Here is a 20,233-nt window from a genome sequence, read left to right on the forward strand (position 1 = left end):
GTTGAATTGTAGTCGTTAGGTGTTCCTGTTGAGCTAAAGTTGGAATGCGTCTGTAGGTAAATCTTTACTTAACATTTTAAAGATTTCGATTTAAAGCTTTCGTGACTGCAGGGATTCATCTTCTTGGTTCTTTCGGTAAAGTCACGTAGAAGGGAAGTAATAAAATAATAAAAATAAAACATAATAAAACAATTCTCACGACGTTTCGGCTACAACGCAAGCAGCTATCCTCAGGCGAAGAATGAAGCACCTCCAAGCTTGGAGCGTCGTGAGAATTGTTTTATTATGTTTTATTTTTATTATTTTATTACTTCCCTTCTACGTGACTTTACCGAAAGAACCAAGAAGATTTTAAAGATTTTTTGTCAGGTGTATAGCTTTTTTTGATTGGTATTAATCGATTTTAGATAGCTGATTTCAGGATGTACATTGATGACGCGTTCTTTGGATATATGGCCTTGACTTCAACATAGACGCACAGTGAACAAATGTGGTGAACTAATAAGGAAATAATGGGGAATGATACTTTAACGCTTTGGTATTCCTGGAACGGATATGGTTTACATTGCACTGTAACTGTTTGAACATAGGACATAATACATATTCGGTTCGAGTTTTGACTTAAAAATGATTGCAGATGAATAAAAACGTTTTTTTAACAAATGTGTGTCCGTTTATTTATTCATACAGTGAGGGAAAACGTATTTGACCCCCTGTTGATTTTGTACGTTTGCCCACTGACAAAGAAATAATCAGTCTATAATTATAATGGTAGGTTTATTTGAACAGTGAGAGACAGAATAACAACAAAAAAATCCAGAAAAACGCATGTCAAAAATGTTATTAATTGATTTGCATTTTAATGAGGGAAATAAGTATTTGACCCCTCTGCAAAACATGACTTAGTACTTGGTGGCAAAACCCTTGTTGGCAATCACAGAGTTCAGACGTTTCTTGTAGTTGGCCGCCAGGTTTGCACACATCTCAGGAGGAATGTTGTCCCACTCCTCTTTGCAGATCTTCTCCAAATCATTAAGGTTTCGAGGCTGACGTTTGGCAATTCGAACCTTCAGCTCCCTCCACAGATTTTCTATGGGATTAAGGTCTGGAGACTGGCTAGGCCACTCCAGGACCTTAATGTGCTTCTTCTTGAGCCACTCCTTTGTTGCCTTGGCCGTGTGTTTTGGGTCATTGTCATGCTGGAATACCCATCCACGACCCATTTTCAATGCCCTGGCTGAGGGAAGGAGGTTCTCACCCAAGATTTGACGGTACATGGCCCGTCCATCGTCCCTTTGATGCGGTCAAGTTGTCCTGTCCCCTTAGCAGAAAAACACCCCCAAAGCATAATGTTTCCACCTCCATGTTGACGGTGGGGATGGTGTTCTTGGGGTCATAGGCAGCATTCCTCCTCCTCCAAACACGGCGAGTTTAATTGATGCCAAAGAGCTCCATTTTGGTCTCATCTAAGCTCAACACTTTCACCCAGTTGTTCTCTGAATCATTCAGATGTTCATTGGCAAATTTCAGACGGGCATGTATATGTGCTTTCTTGAGCAGGGGGACCTTGCGGGTGCTGCAGGATTTCAGTACTTCACGGCGTAGTGTGTTACCAACTGTTTTCTTGGTGACTATGGTTCCAGCTGCCTTGAGATCATTGACAAGATCCTCCCGTGTAGTTCTGGGCTGATTCCTCACCGTTCTCATGATCATTGCAAATCCACGATGTAAGATCTTGCAAGGAGCCCAAGGCTGAGGGAGATTGACAGATATTTTGTGTTTCTTCCATTTGCGAATAATCGCACCAACCGTTGTCACCTTCTCACCAAGGTGCTTGGCGATGGTCTTGTAGCCCATTCCAGCCTTGTGTAGGTCTACAATCTTGTCCCTGACATCATTGGAGAGCTCTTTGGTCTTGGCCATGGTGGAGAGTTTGGAATCTGATTGATTGATTGCTTCTGTGAACAGATGTATTTATACAGGTAACAAGCTGAGATTAGGAGCACTCCCTTTAAGAGTGTGCTCCTAATCTCAGCTCGTTACCTGTATAAAAGACATCTGGGAGCCAGAAATCGTTCTTATCGAGAGGGGGTCAAATACTTATTTCCCTCATTAAAATGCAAATCTATTTATAACATTTTTGACATGCGTTTTTCTGGATTTTGTTGTTGTTATTCTGTCTCTCACTGTTCAAATAAACCTGCCATTAAAATTATAGACTGATCATTTCTTTGTTAGTGGGCAAACGTACAAAAACAGCAGGGGATCAAATACTTTTTTCCCTCACTGTATCAACAACGTGTTTTAAGCGAGTTTCAGGTGGAGGATCTTCGTCACACATCTGCCCTTAACCGGCAGCATCTTGGCTGTCTCCCCATTAACATGTGTCCCTGGAGGGGAAAGGGCCCCATTATAAATCGATTCACAACGTTACGGTCCCTAATCATCAAGTATACAGGGAATCCTGTACGCTATGACATGTGAACTGTAACACTATAAACGATAACACGAAACATTAAACTACTATAAACTAGTTTCATCATTTATAACTATAAAAACCGAGGTACGGTATTATAATCTCATTCCAAGTATTAGAATAACAACGTGATCGTATTTAAATCACACTCTGCGCATATGTATGTATAGTGTACGTGCAAGCGAACTGCTCGTATGTACGCATGTAATATGCATCTATGGACATGCGAACCGGTGGTCGGATATGCGAATTGGGGGGTGCAGGATTATGATCAGATTAAAACGATTAGAATAACACTTTGGTAGTATTAGAATGACACTGAGCTAGAATGTATGTTAAATGTAGATGCACATCGGGAGTCGTAAACGCGGCCTGGGTGGTGCCAGATTTAGAATCGCATCAAAATAATTAAAACAGCACCATGGTCGTATTAGAATCAAGCTGCCCACTGCTGGTAGAATGTTCCATCGCAATGGCACCAGCATATATATAAGCTGGGTTGGAAGGGGGAGAAAGGGAACCTTGACAAAAAAGATTGCATATTAAGAGGAATTTAGTATATTATGGGAAATGCAGATATGTGATTAGTACTACTTATGCCCGTGCATTATTCATGATTAGCAGCATCAAAGGGAGGGGATATGGGAAATGCAGGTATGTCATTAGTACTACTTATGCCCGTGCATTATGCAGGATTAGCAGCATCAAAGGGAGGGGATATGGGAAATGCAATTATGTGATTAGTACTACTTATACCCGTGCATTATGCTGGATTAGCAGCATCAAAGAAAATAGAAGAAATGGTAAAGTTCAAGACCCTTCACAGCCTCCACGAGTTCCTCACGGCAGGTGGGATGGCTCTGTCGGACTTTGACGACCTCCCACAGCTTTCCGAGTACCCACACTTGGTCTTGGACTCGCTGCTTGAGAACAACCATATCCGCCGCGAATTGGACACGAAGGACTTCCCATTTCGACTTCGGCGCAAACAGTTCCCCATTGTCCCAGCCTTCGCGATGACCATCAACAAGGCGCAAGGGCAAACTGTTCACAACCTGGGATTATATCTACCAACGCCATGCTTCTCGCACGGCCAACTGTACGTGGCATGATCGCGAGTCACGGCAAGATCCAACATCAAGGCGCTTATTGAGGGACCTGACGACGAGGAGGAGGAAGACGGAGTGTACACGTGTATCGCCAGATATTTGAATAAGTTGCGTTCTATATTTCAATCACTTGCATTCTTTAATATTGTCGATTGAGCGTCTCATAAAAATACATATAACCTCACAAAAATAAACATTGAACAATCACCAAAACATGTATATTGTGTCCAGCCACTTTCAACTCCCCACCAACCAAGCATATACACACCGCCCACGAAGCGGGCGGCAACTGCTAGTGTGTAGTGATTATGATGGGTGGTAGTGATGATGATGGATGATTGGGGAGGTTATGATGATGGGTGGTGATGGTTATGGGTGGTGATGATGATGAGTTGTTGTGATTATGGGTGTTGATGATGATGTTTGATTGGTGGTGGTTATGATGAATGTTGGTTGTGATGGTTGGGTGGTGGTGGTGACGATGGTTGATGATGGTGAGTTGATAGTGATAATGATGATTGGTGATGATAATGTGTGTTGATACTGATGATTTGTGTTGATGATTATGGGTTGTGATGAGTAAATGAGCCACCACCCGACGCAAAACAGCAACAGAAGTAACTAAAGCAACATCAATAACATCAGCGACAACAGCAGCAGCAACAACACATTTAGAGGGCGACACAACTACTTCTGATTCTGCTGTTTTGGCTGCTCGGCTATTTGTAGCCAGGCCCTGCTCTCGCGGGACCCCACACGTCTTTGGAAATGATTGCGATGATCATGTCTGAGCTGAGAATTAAGTGACTAAACGTTACTTTGTTTAACCATAACTGTGTGTAGGTTAGTATCTGGGGGCTCAGCGAATACTACTCATGAAATAACTCGTACTCCTTTTTGACCGCCTTTGTACTAATTTTGGTTGATCGAGACGAACACTGGATTAAACATGCACCTCTTAACCCCTGCCTCGCATTTACGACTAACAATTTGCATTTACACATAACATACAGTCAAGCATAGTAAAATGCTAATACGACAATATTGTTATTCTAGGAATTTGAATTCGATTCTAACCCTGCACCCCCACAGTTAGCATATCCAACCCCCGGGTCGATTGAACGTAAGCTTTCTTTTATATGAGCAGATTGCGATTATAATACTTTTAATGAGATTCGAATACCGTATCCATGAATCGCCTAAATATGAAAATGTGTCATTGAACCCGCCACCACCCCCACCCCCAATTAGTAAGGTTTGTCACGTGAAGAGGACATGCTAATTCGTTACTAGTCCAGCACAATGGTGTGTTGGAGAGCCAAGCCACAACATATACAATCTGAGTACGACGTTTCGCCAGTAATTACAACTAGTTTCATTAGGCGACGGCCAGTATTGTGGAGAAGTGCTCCTGTTTCGTTCCGTAAATAGAGAGATAGATGTGATGACAAAACGTGTGTGCTCTTCTTGCGCGAAGTGGGGGAGGGGGGGTGTTGATGGATACATATATATATGGCTATGGGTACCCATTGCCGTTTGGGTAATGTATATGGTAATCAACGTACAATAGGCATGCGAATTAAGTGAACCCATTGTCCTTGTGCTTCCTGTCGATTGTGTGTACTAAAATAGCCGTGCCAACGGTAATCCCAATTGAAGAATAGTGACCGGAATAGACATGCTTTAGTAACGAATTGTCATGTTCTGTTTTAGTGACAATCCTTACTATTTTCATGTGTCGGGTTGAGGCGGGTTTAACAAAATATATTTTTTACTTACGCAATTTAACCCCAAAAACCTGTTCGATTGAACATACACTATACATATTTATGAGCAGAGTGCTATTCAAATACTTCTAATGAGATTTTAATACCGTACCTCCGTTAATGGTGTAATAAATTATTAAACCAGTTTATAGTAGTTTAATGTTTAGTGCTATCGTTTATAATGTTACAGTTGACATGTTATAGAGTACAGGTGATATCCAGTATACTTCGGGATTAGGGACCAGAATGCTGCGAAACGATTTATAACGGGGCCATTCGCCTCTAGGAACATGTTTATGGGGAGACAGCCAAGATACTGCTGGTTAAGGGCAGACTTGTGTGACGGAGATTATCGACTACTACTGAAGAATTATCTATCATTTATGATAGAATGTGTCATAATTTTGGTTGATTACAGAGAACAAGACACCTGCTATGTTGACGAATTCTTAGTACATATAGTGTACTTACCTATATTGCTAAAATATCGTTAACACTAGAATGAACTTGAAGTTCTTAGCCATCTCATCACGTTGCTTCAAATATGCTCTAGGTTGAGTGTCCTGATGTGGTCTGAAGCATTTACTGTGATTAAATTGAAGCATTCAAAGCGGTCCACAACCCTGAATTGTGTAGCTTGGAATAAAGGAGGAATTCGCATTTATTTTTTGGTTTTTTGAACCTGAGGCCATAATTAGGAGGTACAACACAAGCGAAAGCGATAATATTTTCCAAGAATATCTTCATTAATCGAGAACGAAAGTAGGAAGTTCAAATGTTGTCATATACCGCCTAATTTTCGAGTTGGATCTTTGGGGCTGTTTAATGTGTAAAGTTGAAGGTGCTAGGTGTTGTCTTCTTCTAACAGCTACTAACGTGCGTGTGGTCTGTTTTTAGGATTTGTCCATTGCTGTTGTTAGCTTTGTCGTGCGCATTTCTTGTTGAGTTCTGCCACTTTAGTGTTGCAGTTTGTTAAAGAATTCGCCACGTGAGCGTGATATTTTGCTTAGTGGGAATTTCGCTTTGTTACAATTTGTGATTGTTATAATAATTGTAACGATTCATAAGCTCATGAGCTTTTAATGTGTTTATGCGTTAATTTATGAATATAAAACTGTCTATTGTTCTTCGATACCATTGAGATGTAACATTCATCCAGCAGTGAAAATCGTGATTCTATAACGACCGTAGTGTAATTGTAATGATTTTAATCCGATCCTTGCACGTACACTATACATACATGAGCAAAGTGCTATTCTAATGAGACCACACTGTGATTCTACTGCTTATAATGGAGATTCTAATACCTTACCTCCGTTCATATCGTTCTAAATTAAAACACTAGTTTATAGTCATTTTATGTTTAGTATTATCGTTTATAGTGTTACAGTTTACATGTTATAGAGTACAGTTTATCCCCGGCACACTTCGGGATTAAGGACTGGTACGTTGAGAAACGATTAACTACGGGGACCTTTACCCTCAAGGAACACGTGTTAATCGGGTAGACAGCCAAGATGCTGCCGGTTAAGGGCACACTTGTGTGACGGAGATCCTCCACCTGAAACTCGCTTAACATGTTTTTGCCAGGAACATTATAAAATAAAGAACGGACAAACATTTGTTAAAAATACGTTTTTATTCATCTGCAATCATTTTTACTTCAAAACTCGAAGGGAATATTGATTATGTCCTATGTTCACACATTTCCAGTACAATGCAAACCATTTCCGTTCCAGGAATACCAAAGCGTTAAAGTATCATTCCCCATGATTTCCTTATTAGTTCACCACATTGGTTCACTGTGCGTCTATGTTGAAGTCAAGGCCATATATCCAACGAACGCGTCATCAATGTACATCCATAAATCGTATATCTAAAGTCGATTAATACCAACCAAAAAAAGCTATATACTTGAAAAAAACTTTAAAATGTTGAGTAAAGATATACTTCCAGACGCATTCCAACTTTAGCTCAACAGGAACACTTAACGACTACAATTGAACCCTCTCACAACCAGTGCTCATCACACCACTTCGGCAAGTAATCCGATAACATTACAAACCACCACTGGGCACGTCATTAAACTCTCATAAAAACTGTAAAACTAAAATGGTCAAAATTACACACAAAAGTACTCGATACGGCTTAATAGGTATAACCACATTACATAATATTTTTTCAGTCACCCCGAGCTCTCTGGTTGACTCTCGAGCCACTCCATTACATCCAGCCATCTCTCGGGATCCAACTGCATGGGATCGAAGGTGGAAACTTCGTCAGGACTCATTGCAGCACCTTGAATTTCAGCTTTTGATTTCAGTTTTCTATCATTGTGGACCTTCTGATGCCTGTTAAGATTTGACGACTGTGAAAATGCCTTCCCACACACAGAGCACAAAAATGGCTTCACGCCCGTGTGTGTTCTCTGGTGCTTCTGAAGATGTGATGAGTGTGCAAATGTCTTCCCACACACAGGGCACCGGAATGGCTTCTCACCAGTGTGTGTTTTCCGATGACTATGAAGAGTTGATGACTGTGCAAATGCCTTCCCACACACAGAGCACAGGAACGGCTTCTCGCCCGTGTGTGTTATCTGGTGTCTCTGAAGATGTGATGGCCATGAAAAGGACTTCCCACACACAGAGCAATTGAATTGCTTCTTGCCTCCGTGTGCGTGGGGCTGTGGAGAGCGTCTCTGCTCCATGTGAGCGTAGTACGCTATCGGCCGCAAGGATGTTTAGCGTTGAGTTTTAGATTTCGTTAACTGCTAAAACAAGAACGACACTCGCGTCTAAGCGAGACGCAAAAAAATCCCGCTAATTTGACAACGAACACGTTCCGCGAAAATAGACACTTACTTGGAGATTCAAGGTATATCGATGTCTGGAACCCGTCTGAAGATGTCGCCACGAACTCTCCCGACGCAAAGTCGCCTAACTGTCGACACAGCAATTGTGCTCGCCAGGCTGCGTTATCTCGCGGTTGAAGGGCGATCAGCAGAGCGACGAGTCGAGCGTCCAACCTCATCAAGTTCCCTCTAGAAATGGCATTGAGCTCTGCTTCTGAGCCGCCTTATAACTCCCCACCTAGGATCCAATCCTTTGTCTTTCAGGGTATTTGCATTCGATTGTTAATTTTGGAAGGTACAATCCGCATGTCTATTAACATACCGAAGAGTAATGTGCCCATTGTGCGTCATGCATGAATATGTAAGTGCATCTCAGTGTGTAATTGTGCGCTTATTTTGAATTAATGGAAAAACTTTGTCCTCGATTTAAAGTGAATGCAGAGAAATTAGCATGTAACTTTAGAAAAGGAAGAGAGCGGCCTTCTCGACGAGGGAGTGAAACCCAATGGGTAATATTCTTTTACAGCGTTACAATGGATAGGTTGTAGTTCATAGGTTATAATATTATGTTCCACTATGATAGAGCTTAACATGTGAGAGTATACAATATCAGAGTTGATCAAATGCGACGATCAAGGGCGTCAATCGGGTGAGTTTGATCAGAGGCTTTAATCAAAGGCGTCATCCCATCACGGAACACCACATCCCTGCGTTTATTACAGCAACAGAAGCAACTACAGCAGCAACAACAGCAGCGACAACAACAGCAGCAACCTCACATTTCGAGGGCGACGCAGCTACTTCCGATTATGCTGCCCAGCTGTTTGGAGTCAGGACCTGCTCTCGCAGGACCACACACGTCTTTGGAAATTATTGCGATGATCATGTCTGAGCTGAGAATTAAGTAACTCAAGATTTCTTTGTTTAACCATAACTTTAGGTAGGTTAGTGTCATCGGGGCTCTGTGAATACTACTCACGAATGAAATCACACTCCTGTATGACCCACATTGTACTAATTTTGGTTGATCGAGTAGAACAAGGCATGTGCCATGTCCAGACGAATTATTATCAACAACAGTGTCCTTAAATATGATGCTAAAATAAATGTTAACACTGGATTAAACGTGCACCTCTTAACCCCTCCCTCGCATTTACGACTAACGGTTTGCATTTGCACATAACATACATTCACGCACAGTAAAATGCTAATACGACCATATTGTTATCCTAAAATTTGAATGCGATTCTTGCCATTTACCCTCCACAGTTCACATATCCGACCCCCGGTTCGATTGAACAGATCATTTACATACATATCTGTAGAGTGCGATTGTAATACTTCTAATGAGATTTAAATACCGTACCTCCGTTTATGGTGCTATAAATTATAAAACCAGTTGATAATTTTGATGCCGTTCAATGTTTAGTGTTATTGTTTATAGTGTTATCAATTTGCATGTTTTTAAGTACAGGTGATTCCCGGTATACTTCGGTATTCTGGACCTGAACGTTGCGAAACGATTCATAACGAGGACCTTTAACCACCAGAGCGCAATCCGCTAATGAAAAGAACTCGGGCGGCGGGAACACGTGCTTCCATGGGCAGTGGGGGACAGGGCATGGTTGTATTGCCTACAGGTGCCACCGGGAAAATCCCCCAAGTTGCTTCGCCCATGGCGGGGTCAGGTAGAGGTCATAGAGGTGGGTGATGTAAAGACAGTGCATCAACTAAGGGACAAGTGGTGACAACAAGATAGAGAGAGTTCGAGAAGGGAATGCGAGACCAAGTGTGGGCGGAGGTTCACGCCGAGAATAAGAGAGGAGGAGGAACGAGGTTTGGGGCTGTGTTGGCTGGTTGCTGTCTCGTCGTCGTTGCCATATCGTGACGCCTGGGGTCTGAAACCGCGTTAAAGGCTACCGAAAGAACTAAAGAGTAATTCCTGCAGTCACGAAAGCTCCAAATTAAGATTAAATAAAAGAACCCTCTGCAGTCTGAGTCCGGAGTCATTACAATTGTAACGATTCATTATTTCACGGGCTAATATTGGGTTTGTGCGATTATTTTACATATTCATACTGAATATTGCTATTTGATGCCATTGAGATGGAACATTCATCCAGCAGTGGACAGCTTGATCCTAATACCACCAAAGTGTTAATAAAAATGTTAATCCCAACCTGATCATGCACCTTCATGTTTCACATATTCCACCATTGGTTCGCACGTCCATATTACATACATACATTTTACATGCATACATATTACATACAGACATATTACATTCATGCATATTACATACAGACATGTTACATACTGACGAGCAAAGTGTGATTCTTAGAGGATCACAGTGTGAGGCTAGAATTCGAATTCGAATATCACACTTCAATGTTCGGTGTTCTAATCTTTAACAAAATTTATGATGTTATTTTATAGCGTTATAATATATCGCTCATAGCTAATATTGTTAGAGTTCACAACATTTTAGTTTACTATACTAGTTTGTAGTGTTATTTTAAAGCGTTACAATGTATAGCTCATAGTTTAAAGGTTATATTGTTAGAGTTTATAATGTTAGAGTATGCAATGTGAGTTTACAATTTGAGAGTTTGTTGAAGTGCCCTGTTCTCCTGGGACCCGACACGGATTTGGAAATAATTGCTATAATCATGTTTGAGCTGGGATGAGCGTTTACTTTGTTTAATCATAACTGGATGTAGGTTAGTGCAATCGGGGCTTAGTGAATACTACTCATGAATGAAGCCAAACTAATTTCGGATATAAATTGAAATCATGTTGGTAGAACAAGTAGCCTGCCTTTTCTAGACGAATTGTTATCTTCAAGTGCGTCCGTAAATATATTGCTATAATGCACAGCATAGGGAAGGCTGCCTTGTTCGGGAGACGTAGTTTGGCTAACGCGCTGTGGCCGGGTGATGACACGGATTCTGAAACAATGGAGTTAAACACTCGCTGCTAGGCCCCGTCGACAGCAGCGAAGGCTGTCATATACCGCCCCATTTACGAGTTGGCTGTATAATGTGTATCGTTGAAGGTGCTAGGTGTTGTCTTCTTCTAACAGCTACTAACGTGCGTGTGTTGTCTGTTTTTAGGATTTGTCCATTGATGTTTTTCTTTTAATTGCGGCCTTTTTGTTGTTGAATTTTGTCACTTGAGTGTTGCAGTTTGTTTAAAAATTCGTCACGTGAGCGTGGTGTTTTGCATGTGGGAAATTCTCTGTCACAATTTTTGATTGTTTTAATAATTGTCACCATTCATAATCTGATGTTTATAATGAGTTTGTGCGTGTATTTATATAAATATATTCCGTCTTTTGTTATTCGATTACATCTAGCAGTGAAAATCGTGATTGTAATATGACCATGTTGTAATTGTGTAATAAACGACTGGACCACGATGTCTGGCTCAGTGTCCTTTATTATTCGGTTCGTGCTGTACACCCACACGGCTGTCTTTACTCTGTAGCTTCTCCACGGTGCTGACTCCAATGTCGGCCCGATCCCCAACAGCAGCTCCGCTGCTGTTTCTCTCACACAGCCCCCCTTGGCTGTACTCTCTGCTGCTCTTCTCCCTCCGCAGCTCTCACAGCTTCTTGCTCTCTCTCTCTCCCTCCGCAGCTCCTCCTGGCAGCCACACCGCTGCCTCTATCAAGCAGCCCCCTCTCTCTCTCTCTCTCCGCAGCTCCTCCTGGCAGCCACACCGCTGCCTCTAACTCGCAGCCCTCCTGGCTGTCTCCTGCAATAAATACAACTGTAAGAAAAAAATAACAAGACAGCAACAATCAACGAAACGTAAGCGATTTGGAACGTGTGCGGGTCGCCGGCCCGTCCCGGACGGTCGGCGGCCCACTCGCAGAACGGGAACGCGATGAAAGTCGAGGAATGACAGGGGGTAATCCCCCTGTCGCAGCTGGAAGTCCACCGACGTCCCGTGTCCCTAAAGAGTTAGTCTTGGGCTTGTCCTGTGACCGTGCCCGCAGCTGGGTCGGAAGGGCTGCAGGGCTCGAAGGTCCCGCAGACCTGGCAGGCGTCCTCCGAGCAGGGCCCCTCGTCCCCCGCAATGTCACGGCCGGCCTGTCTGTTTCGGAGGATCTTTAGCCGACTTGACCGGTGCCGAGGCCTCCTGCTGCGGCGGAGCCGGGAAGCGGGCCCAGCAGTCTCTGGCGTAGTGGCCCCTACGCCCGCAGCGGAAACATTCGGCCTCGTTGCGCCGAAGCGCAGGCCTCGCCTCCTGACGGCCCCGTTCTGGTAGCACCGCGCGCGGTCTCGGCCCGCCGCGTCCCGTCCATGGAGCGGAGGCGGCCGTCAGTTGTTGAGGGCCCCGGTCATCCGGAACATAGACGGCCTGCGCAGGGTTCCACCCCAGCGCCTCCTCTTCTTTGACGGGCTCCCCCGTCCACGCCGTCACTTGTTTCCAGCGACGGAGGTTGAATTGCGCATCGAGACACTTAGCAGCCATCCGGGAAGTTAGCTTCTCATGCCCACACACAGGCATGGGGATCCCTAGATCCCGAGACAGCTCCAACATTTTCCCTAATATGAGAGGCTCCAGCAGGTCCTGTGGCGTCTCAGGATAAGCTGCCATGGCCAGCTCCAGCACCGCACCCCTGAACGCCACGGGCGACTCCTCTGGTGCTCGTTGTCGTTGAGCGAATCGCCGATGCGCATCATCTGGTGGCTCATAAGCATCGGCCATTTCTTGAAAAACACCACATAAAGTTGCCTTCTTATCGGTCGCTATGGAACGGAAGAATCGGACAGATTCGTCGTCCAGGAGAGTCGGCAACACCTCCAAAGCCTCCGCATCGGTCCATCTTGCTGTGCGTACCGCCGCCAAGAAGCGGCAGGCGAACGCGCTCCAGTCCCCACCGACGGAAAATTCTTTAACTGTTGTAAGGTGGCGACTCCGACTCCTCTTCCCGCCGTCTTCCAATGGTGGTGGTTGTGATGGCAAATTCAAAATGGCGTCGGCCCGCGGCGTGGCCAAGATGGCGGTTTGGCGCCACGGAGCGCGCAAAATGGCGGCCTCTTGCCGCGTGGGCAATGGCGGCGGCAGGACAGGCAACGTGGCGGCCCGCGGAGCACCACTTGCATCATCCATCGTCCCTGGCGCGACGAGATGGCATAGATGCGCCAGGACGTCCTTAAGTGCCTCCAGTTGTACCGCCATCGCTTGCCATCGTTGATCCGCGTCTGATGATGTCGACGGACCCGCCACCGCGCCAACATCCTCCACTCCCGTTCCCGTGGTCTCCTCAGCCGGGCTCTCCTCCACCACCCCAACAGGATCCGCGGTTGGAGGGAGTTCGTCGTCGTCGGACGAAGAAGCCGATGCAGGCGCCGGATTAACTTTCTTCCTCACTTGTTTCGACATGCCGTTGCACTTCCGACACCAGTGTAATAAACGACTGGACCACGATGTCTGGCTCAGTGTCCTTTATTATTCGGTTCGTGCTGTACACCCACACGGCTGTCTTTACTCTGTAGCTTCTCCACGGTGCTGACTCCAATGTCGGCCCGATCCCCAACAGCAGCTCCGCTGCTGTTTCTCTCACACAGCCCCCCTTGGCTGTACTCTCTGCTGCTCTTCTCCCTCCGCAGCTCTCACAGCTTCTTGCTCTCTCTCTCTCCCTCCGCAGCTCCTCCTGGCAGCCACACCGCTGCCTCTATCAAGCAGCCCCCTCTCTCTCTCTCTCTCCGCAGCTCCTCCTGGCAGCCACACCGCTGCCTCTAACTCGCAGCCCTCCTGGCTGTCTCCTCCCCAGCTGCACACCACTCCGCAGCTTGCTCTTATCTTCGGGGTTGGCTCCCGATCGCCGTCGGCGCCCTCCCGATCGCCGTCGGCGCCCCCCCTTCTCCACACTTGCCCGCGTGGCCTCACTCTTTTCCGCTCACACCCCGACTCCCTTCCCCTTCCGGTTTACCCGCTTAAAGCCCCGAACCTTACCCCCACGTCACATGACTCCACCCCCCGTGACGTCACCTCCGGAAGGTCGCTTACGCCCGCATTACAATTGTAATAATTTTTATCCGATCATTGCACGTACACTATACAAAAATATTAGCGATTCTTATACGACCACGCTGTGATTCTAATGCTTCTAATGATATTATAATACATTACCTCCGTTTATATGGTTATAAATGAAAACACTAGTTTATAATCGTTTAATGTTTAGTGTTATCGTTTATAGTATTACAGTTTACATGTTATAAAGTACAGTTTATCCCCGACATACTTCGGGATTAGGGACTGGTACGTTGATGAACGATTAACTACGGGGAACTTTCCCCTCAAGGAACACGTGTTAATCGGGTAGACAGCCAAGATGCTGCACACTTGTGTGACGGAGATCCTCCACCTGAAATTCTCTTAACATAGGAACATTATAAAATAAAGACCGGACAAACATTTGTTAAAAATACGTTTTTATTCATCTGCAATAATTTTGACGTCAAAACTCGAAGGGAATATTTATTATGTCCTATGTTCACACATTTCCAGTACCATGCAAACCATTTCCGTTCCAGGAATACCAAAGCGTTAAAGTATCATTCCCCATGATTTCCTTATTAGTTCACCACATTGGTTCACTGTGCCTCTATGTTGAAGTCAAGGCCATATATCCAACGAACGCGTCATCAATGTACATCCTTAAATCGTATATCTAAAGTCGATTAATACCAATAAAAAAAGCTATGTACTTGAAAAAACCGTTTAAAATGTTGAGTAAAGATGTACCTACAGGCGCATTCCAACTTTAGCTCAACAGGAACACCTAACGACTACAATTAAACCCTCTCACAACCAGTGCTCTTCACACCACTTCGGCAAGTAATCCGATAACATTACAAACCACCACTGTGCACGTCATTAAACTCTCACAAAAACTGTAAAACTAAAATGGTAAAAATTACGCACAAAAGTACTCGATATGGCTTAATAGGTGTAACCACATGCAATATTATGTTTCAGTCACCCCGAGCTCTCGGTTTGATCCTCGAGCCACTCCATTACACCCAGCCATCTCTCGGGATCCAACTGCATGGGATCGAAGGTGGAAACTTCTTCAGCACCCACTGCAGCACCTTGAATTTCAGCTTTTGATTTAAATTTCCATTCATTGTGGACCTTCTGATGCCTTTTAAGATGTGATGACTGTTAAAATGCCTTCCCACACACAGAGCACAAGAATGGCTTCTCGCCCGTGTGTGTTCTCTGATGGTTTTGAAGAGTTGATGATTGTGCAAATGTCTTCCCACACACAGGGCACAGGAATGGCTTCTCGGCGGTGTGCGTTCTCTGATGAGTTTGACGAGTTGATGACCGTGCAAATGCCTTCCCACACACAGGGCACAGGAATGGCTTCTCGCCCTTGTGCGTTCTCTGATGAGTTTGACGAGTTGACGATTGTGCCTTACCACACACAGAGCAATTGAATGGCTTCTTGTCTCCGTGTGCGTGGGGCTGTGGAGAGCGTCTCTGCTCCATGTGAGCGTAGCAACAGTAGCGGTGTTATCGAGTCAAAAGTATGCTATCGGCCGCAAGGATGTTTAGCGTTGAGCTTTGGATTTTGTTAACGGCTAAGAAAAGAACGACACTCGGGTCTAACCGAGACGCAATATCAGAGTTGATCAAATGCGACGATCAAGGGCGTCAATCGGGTGAGTTTGATCAGAGGCTTTAATCAAAGGCGTCATCCCTTCACGGAACACCACCTCCCTGCGTTTATCACAGCAACAGAAGTAACTACAACAGCAACAACAGCAGCGACAACAACAGCAGCAACATCACATTTCGATGGCGACGCAGCTACTTCCGATTCTGCCGCCCAGCTGTTTGTAGTCGGGACCTGCTCTCGCAGGACCCCACACGTCTTTGGAAATGTTGGCGATGATCATGTCTGAGCTGAGAATGAGGTCACTCAAGATTACTTTGTTTAACCATAACTTTTGGTAGGTTAGTGTCATCGGGGCTCTGTGAATACTACTCATGAATGAAATCACACTCATGTATGACCAACATTGTACTAAATTTGGTTGATCGAGTAGAACAAGGCACGTGCCATGTCCAGACGAATTCTTATCAACAACAGTGTCCTTAAATATAATGCTAAAATAAATGTTAACACTGGATTAAACGTGCACCTCTTAACCCCTCCCTCGCATTTACGACTAATGATGTGCATTTGCACATAACATACATTCAAGCACAATAAAATGCTAATACGACCATGTCCTGGAAACCATGGCAAGGTCATCCCATGAGGACTGCCTGGATGAAAACCAGCATGGAAGGGGCCCAGTGTGGGGCCGGCTATGTTAAAGACATAGTCCCGTGTGTGTGTGATGTGAGGTCTCCTGGCAGCAGTCATTCTCCGCTGTAGTCCTGGCATCTGCTGCTCAGCTTCATTCCCCAGCTGTGGTCCCAGTGGCACCGTCTCTCTGGGGACCCGTGTGGTGTGTGTAGCGAGTATCACGGGGTGGGCGGGTAGTGTGGTGATAGTGGTCACGGTTGGCACCGATGCACGACCACCGCCACCACCCCTACTGGGCGGTGGACCTGCCACCACAAAGCAGCACGCGGCGGACGAGTGAGGCGATCGCTCTCGCCACGCGAGCGAGGCCCCCTCGCTTCCTCTTCTTTTCGTGCATCTCCACCTGCACCTCTTCCATCTTCTCCTCCGTCTCATTTTCCTCCATCCCCTCTTCTTCATCCTCCACCACCATCTTCTCCTCTACCTCCTCCTCTTCCTGCGCCACCTCCATCTTCTCCATCTTCTTCTCCTCCGCTAGCACCATCTCTTCCTCATTCATCTCCTCCTCAACTTCCGGATCCACCATCTCCACCACCGTCTTCTCTTCCTCCTCCACCACCATTGTTTCCCCTTTGTCCGTCGTCTCCATGTCCTCCACCACGACCATCTGTGCATCCTTTGTTGTCTCCTTGTCCTCCATCTCCGTATTGTCTTTCTCCTCTCCCTCCGTGTTCTCCTCCATTGTCACCATCACAATCTCGTCCTCCTTTGCCTTCTCTTCCTCCGATTTCTCCTCCTCTGTCCCGCGTCCCGGCCATGGAGAGGAGGCAGCCGTCAGCTCCTGTGGACCCCGCTCATCCGGCACATAGATCGCCCTTGTGGGGTCCCACCCCATCGCGCCTCCTTCCTTGACGGGCCCACCCGTCCATGCCGCCACTTGCTTCCAGCGACGGAGATTAAACTGCGCATCCAGACACTTTGCTGCCGCCCGGGACGTGAGCTTCTCATGCCCACACACAGGCATGGGGATCCCCAGATCCCGAGACAGCTCCAGCATTTTTCCCAATATGAGAGGCTCGAGCAGATCCTGTGGCGTGTCAGGATATGCTGCCATGGCCAGCTCCAACACCGCACCCCTGAACGCCACGGGCGATTCTTCGGGTGCTCGTTGTCGTTGAGCGAATCGCCGATGCGCGTCGTCAGGTGGCTCATAGGCGTCGGCCATTTCCTCAAAAACTCCACATAAAGTCTTCTTCTTATCGGCCGTTATGGAACGGAAAAATCGAACAGATTCGTCGTCCAGTAGAGTCGGCAACACTTCCAAGGCCTCCGCATCGGTCCATCTTGCTGAACGAACCGCCGCCAAAAATCGGCAGGCGAAAGCGCTCCAATCGCCCCCGATAGAGAATTCCTTAACTGTAGTAAGGTGGCGACTCCGACTCCTCTTTACGCCGTCTTCCAATGATGGTTGTTCTGGAGGTAAATTCAAAATGGCGTCGGCCCGCGGCGTGGCCAAGATGGCGGTTTGGCGCCGCGGAGCGCGCAAGATGGCGTCTTCTTGCCGCGTGGCCAATGGCGGCGGCAGGGCAGGCAACGTGGCGGCCCGTGGAGCACCTTCTCGTTCCATCGTCGTCCTTGGCGTAACGAGGTGACACAGATGCGCCAGGACGTCCTTGAGTGTCTCCAGTTGTTCTGCCACCTGTTGCCATCTTTGCTCAGCGTCCGATGTTGTTGACGGACCCGCCATCGCGCCGACATCTTCCACGCCCGTCCCCGTGCTCGCCTCAGCAGGGCTCTCCTCCACCACCCCAGCAAAATCCGTGGTCGGAGGGAATTCGTTGTCGTCGGACGAAGAAGCCGATGCTGGCGCCGGGGGAATTTTCTTCCTTACTTGCTTAGACATGCCGTTTCACTTCTGACCCCAGTGTAATAAAAGACTTGACCACGATCTCTGGCTCAGTGTCCTTTATTCGGTCCGTACTGCGTTCCCACACGGCTGTCTCTCTTATTCTCTCTGTGCTGGTTCCGATGTCACTCCAGTCCACATCAGCAGCCCCGCTGCTGTTCTTGTCGCTCTTGCAGCCCCACAGCCGCTCCGCTGCTGTACTCTCACACAGCTCCCTTGGCTGTTCCTGCTGCAGCTCTGACAGCCTCGTGCTGTCTCGCCTTCTCGTCGCTCCTGCGACTCTTGGCAGCCACCCCGCTGCTCCTCACACACAGCCTTACTGCCTATCTCTATCTGCAGCTTTACACCTCCCAGTAGCTCCCTACTGTTCCCAGGGTTGGCTCCCGCTTCTGACGGTGCCCCCTCGGCTCGTACGCCCGCGTGGCCCCAAAATTTCCATTCACACCCCGACTGCCTTCTCCTTCCGGTTTACCCGCTTAAGGACCCCCTACCTTTCACCCACGTCACCTGGCTCCGCCTCCTCGTGACGTCACATCCGGAAGGTCGCTTTCGCCCGCATTACATATGTAACATGTATGTATGTATTATGTCTGTTTGTAGTAAGTATATGTGCATGTAACATGTATGTATGTAACATGTATGTATGTAATATTGGGTTTGTGCGATTATTTTATATATACATACTGAATATTGCTATTTGATGCCATTGAGATTAACATTCATCCAGCAGTGGACAGCTTGATCCAAATACCACCAAAGTGTTATTCAAATAATTTTAATCCCATCCTGATTCTGCACGTTCCGTTTCACATATCCCACCATTGGTTCGCACGTCCATATTACATACATGTATACATGTTACATGCATACATGTTACATGCATATATGTTACATGCATACATGTTACATGCATACATGTTACATGCATACATGTTACATGCATACATACTACATGCATAATTACTACGTACAGACATGTTACATGCACATATACTTACTACAAACAGACATATAAAATGCAATCTTAATTTTGGAGCTTTCGTGACTGCAGGAATTATTCTTTGTTTCTTTCGGTTAAGTCACGTCTAAAGATAAAATAATAAATTAAAATAATAGCGACGTTTCGATTGCAGCACAAGCAATCATCATCAGGCATAAAAGAAATAACAACAAAAAACTAACTAGAAAACTATAGACAGACATACAAGCAGACAGATATCACAACGGCACACAGAGAGAGGACACACATCGGCACAAAGAGAGGGGCCGCCCCTGTGACGGTCCCTTAAACATAGAGAGAGGGGGGCGGGGACGGAGAGAGAGAGGGGGCAGAGAAAACCAGCACATCAATGAGTGTACGGCAACGCACCGCTGCTGCAAACAAGATGACGACGCGGCACGGGTACGCAAGCCTGAAAACTAGGAGAAAGGCACACGAAAATTAAATAACCTAGCAAAATATCGAAATGTGATGTAATACAACACAGAGAGTCGGTTAACACACAATTAACGCATAGCCTGGTTGATTACGTATCCCAAAGATTGCTAAGTTAGAATTTTAAGTGTGAAAATTCCAAAGAGAGGACACAGGCAGAGAGAACACATAGCCAGAGAGAGAAAAGGATAAGCTTAAAACTTCTCCGTAGAAGTGGTTCAATCTTAATTTTGGAGCTTTCGTGACTGCAGGAATTATTATTTGTTTCTTTCAGTTAAGTCACGTCTGATGATGATTGCTTGTGTTGCAATCGAAACGTCGCTATTATTTTAATTTATTATTTTATCTTTAGACGTGACTTAACCGAAAGAAACAAAGAATAATTCGGGGTGACTGACAAAATATTATGTCA

The 20,233-nt window shown here is 45.8% G+C and overlaps 1 pseudogene; it reads right to left on the bottom strand.

Moving 5' to 3' along the window:
• Positions 1-4,304: 4,304 nt before the first annotated feature.
• LOC144737834 (uncharacterized) lies at positions 4,305-17,147 on the bottom strand (annotated as a pseudogene).
• Between the last annotated feature and the right edge of the window lie 3,086 nt (positions 17,148-20,233).

Source organism: Lampetra planeri, chromosome 74 (assembly GCF_965212315.1).
Source record: "Lampetra planeri chromosome 74, kcLamPlan1.2.h2, whole genome shotgun sequence".
NCBI lineage: Eukaryota > Metazoa > Chordata > Hyperoartia > Petromyzontiformes > Petromyzontidae > Lampetra > Lampetra planeri.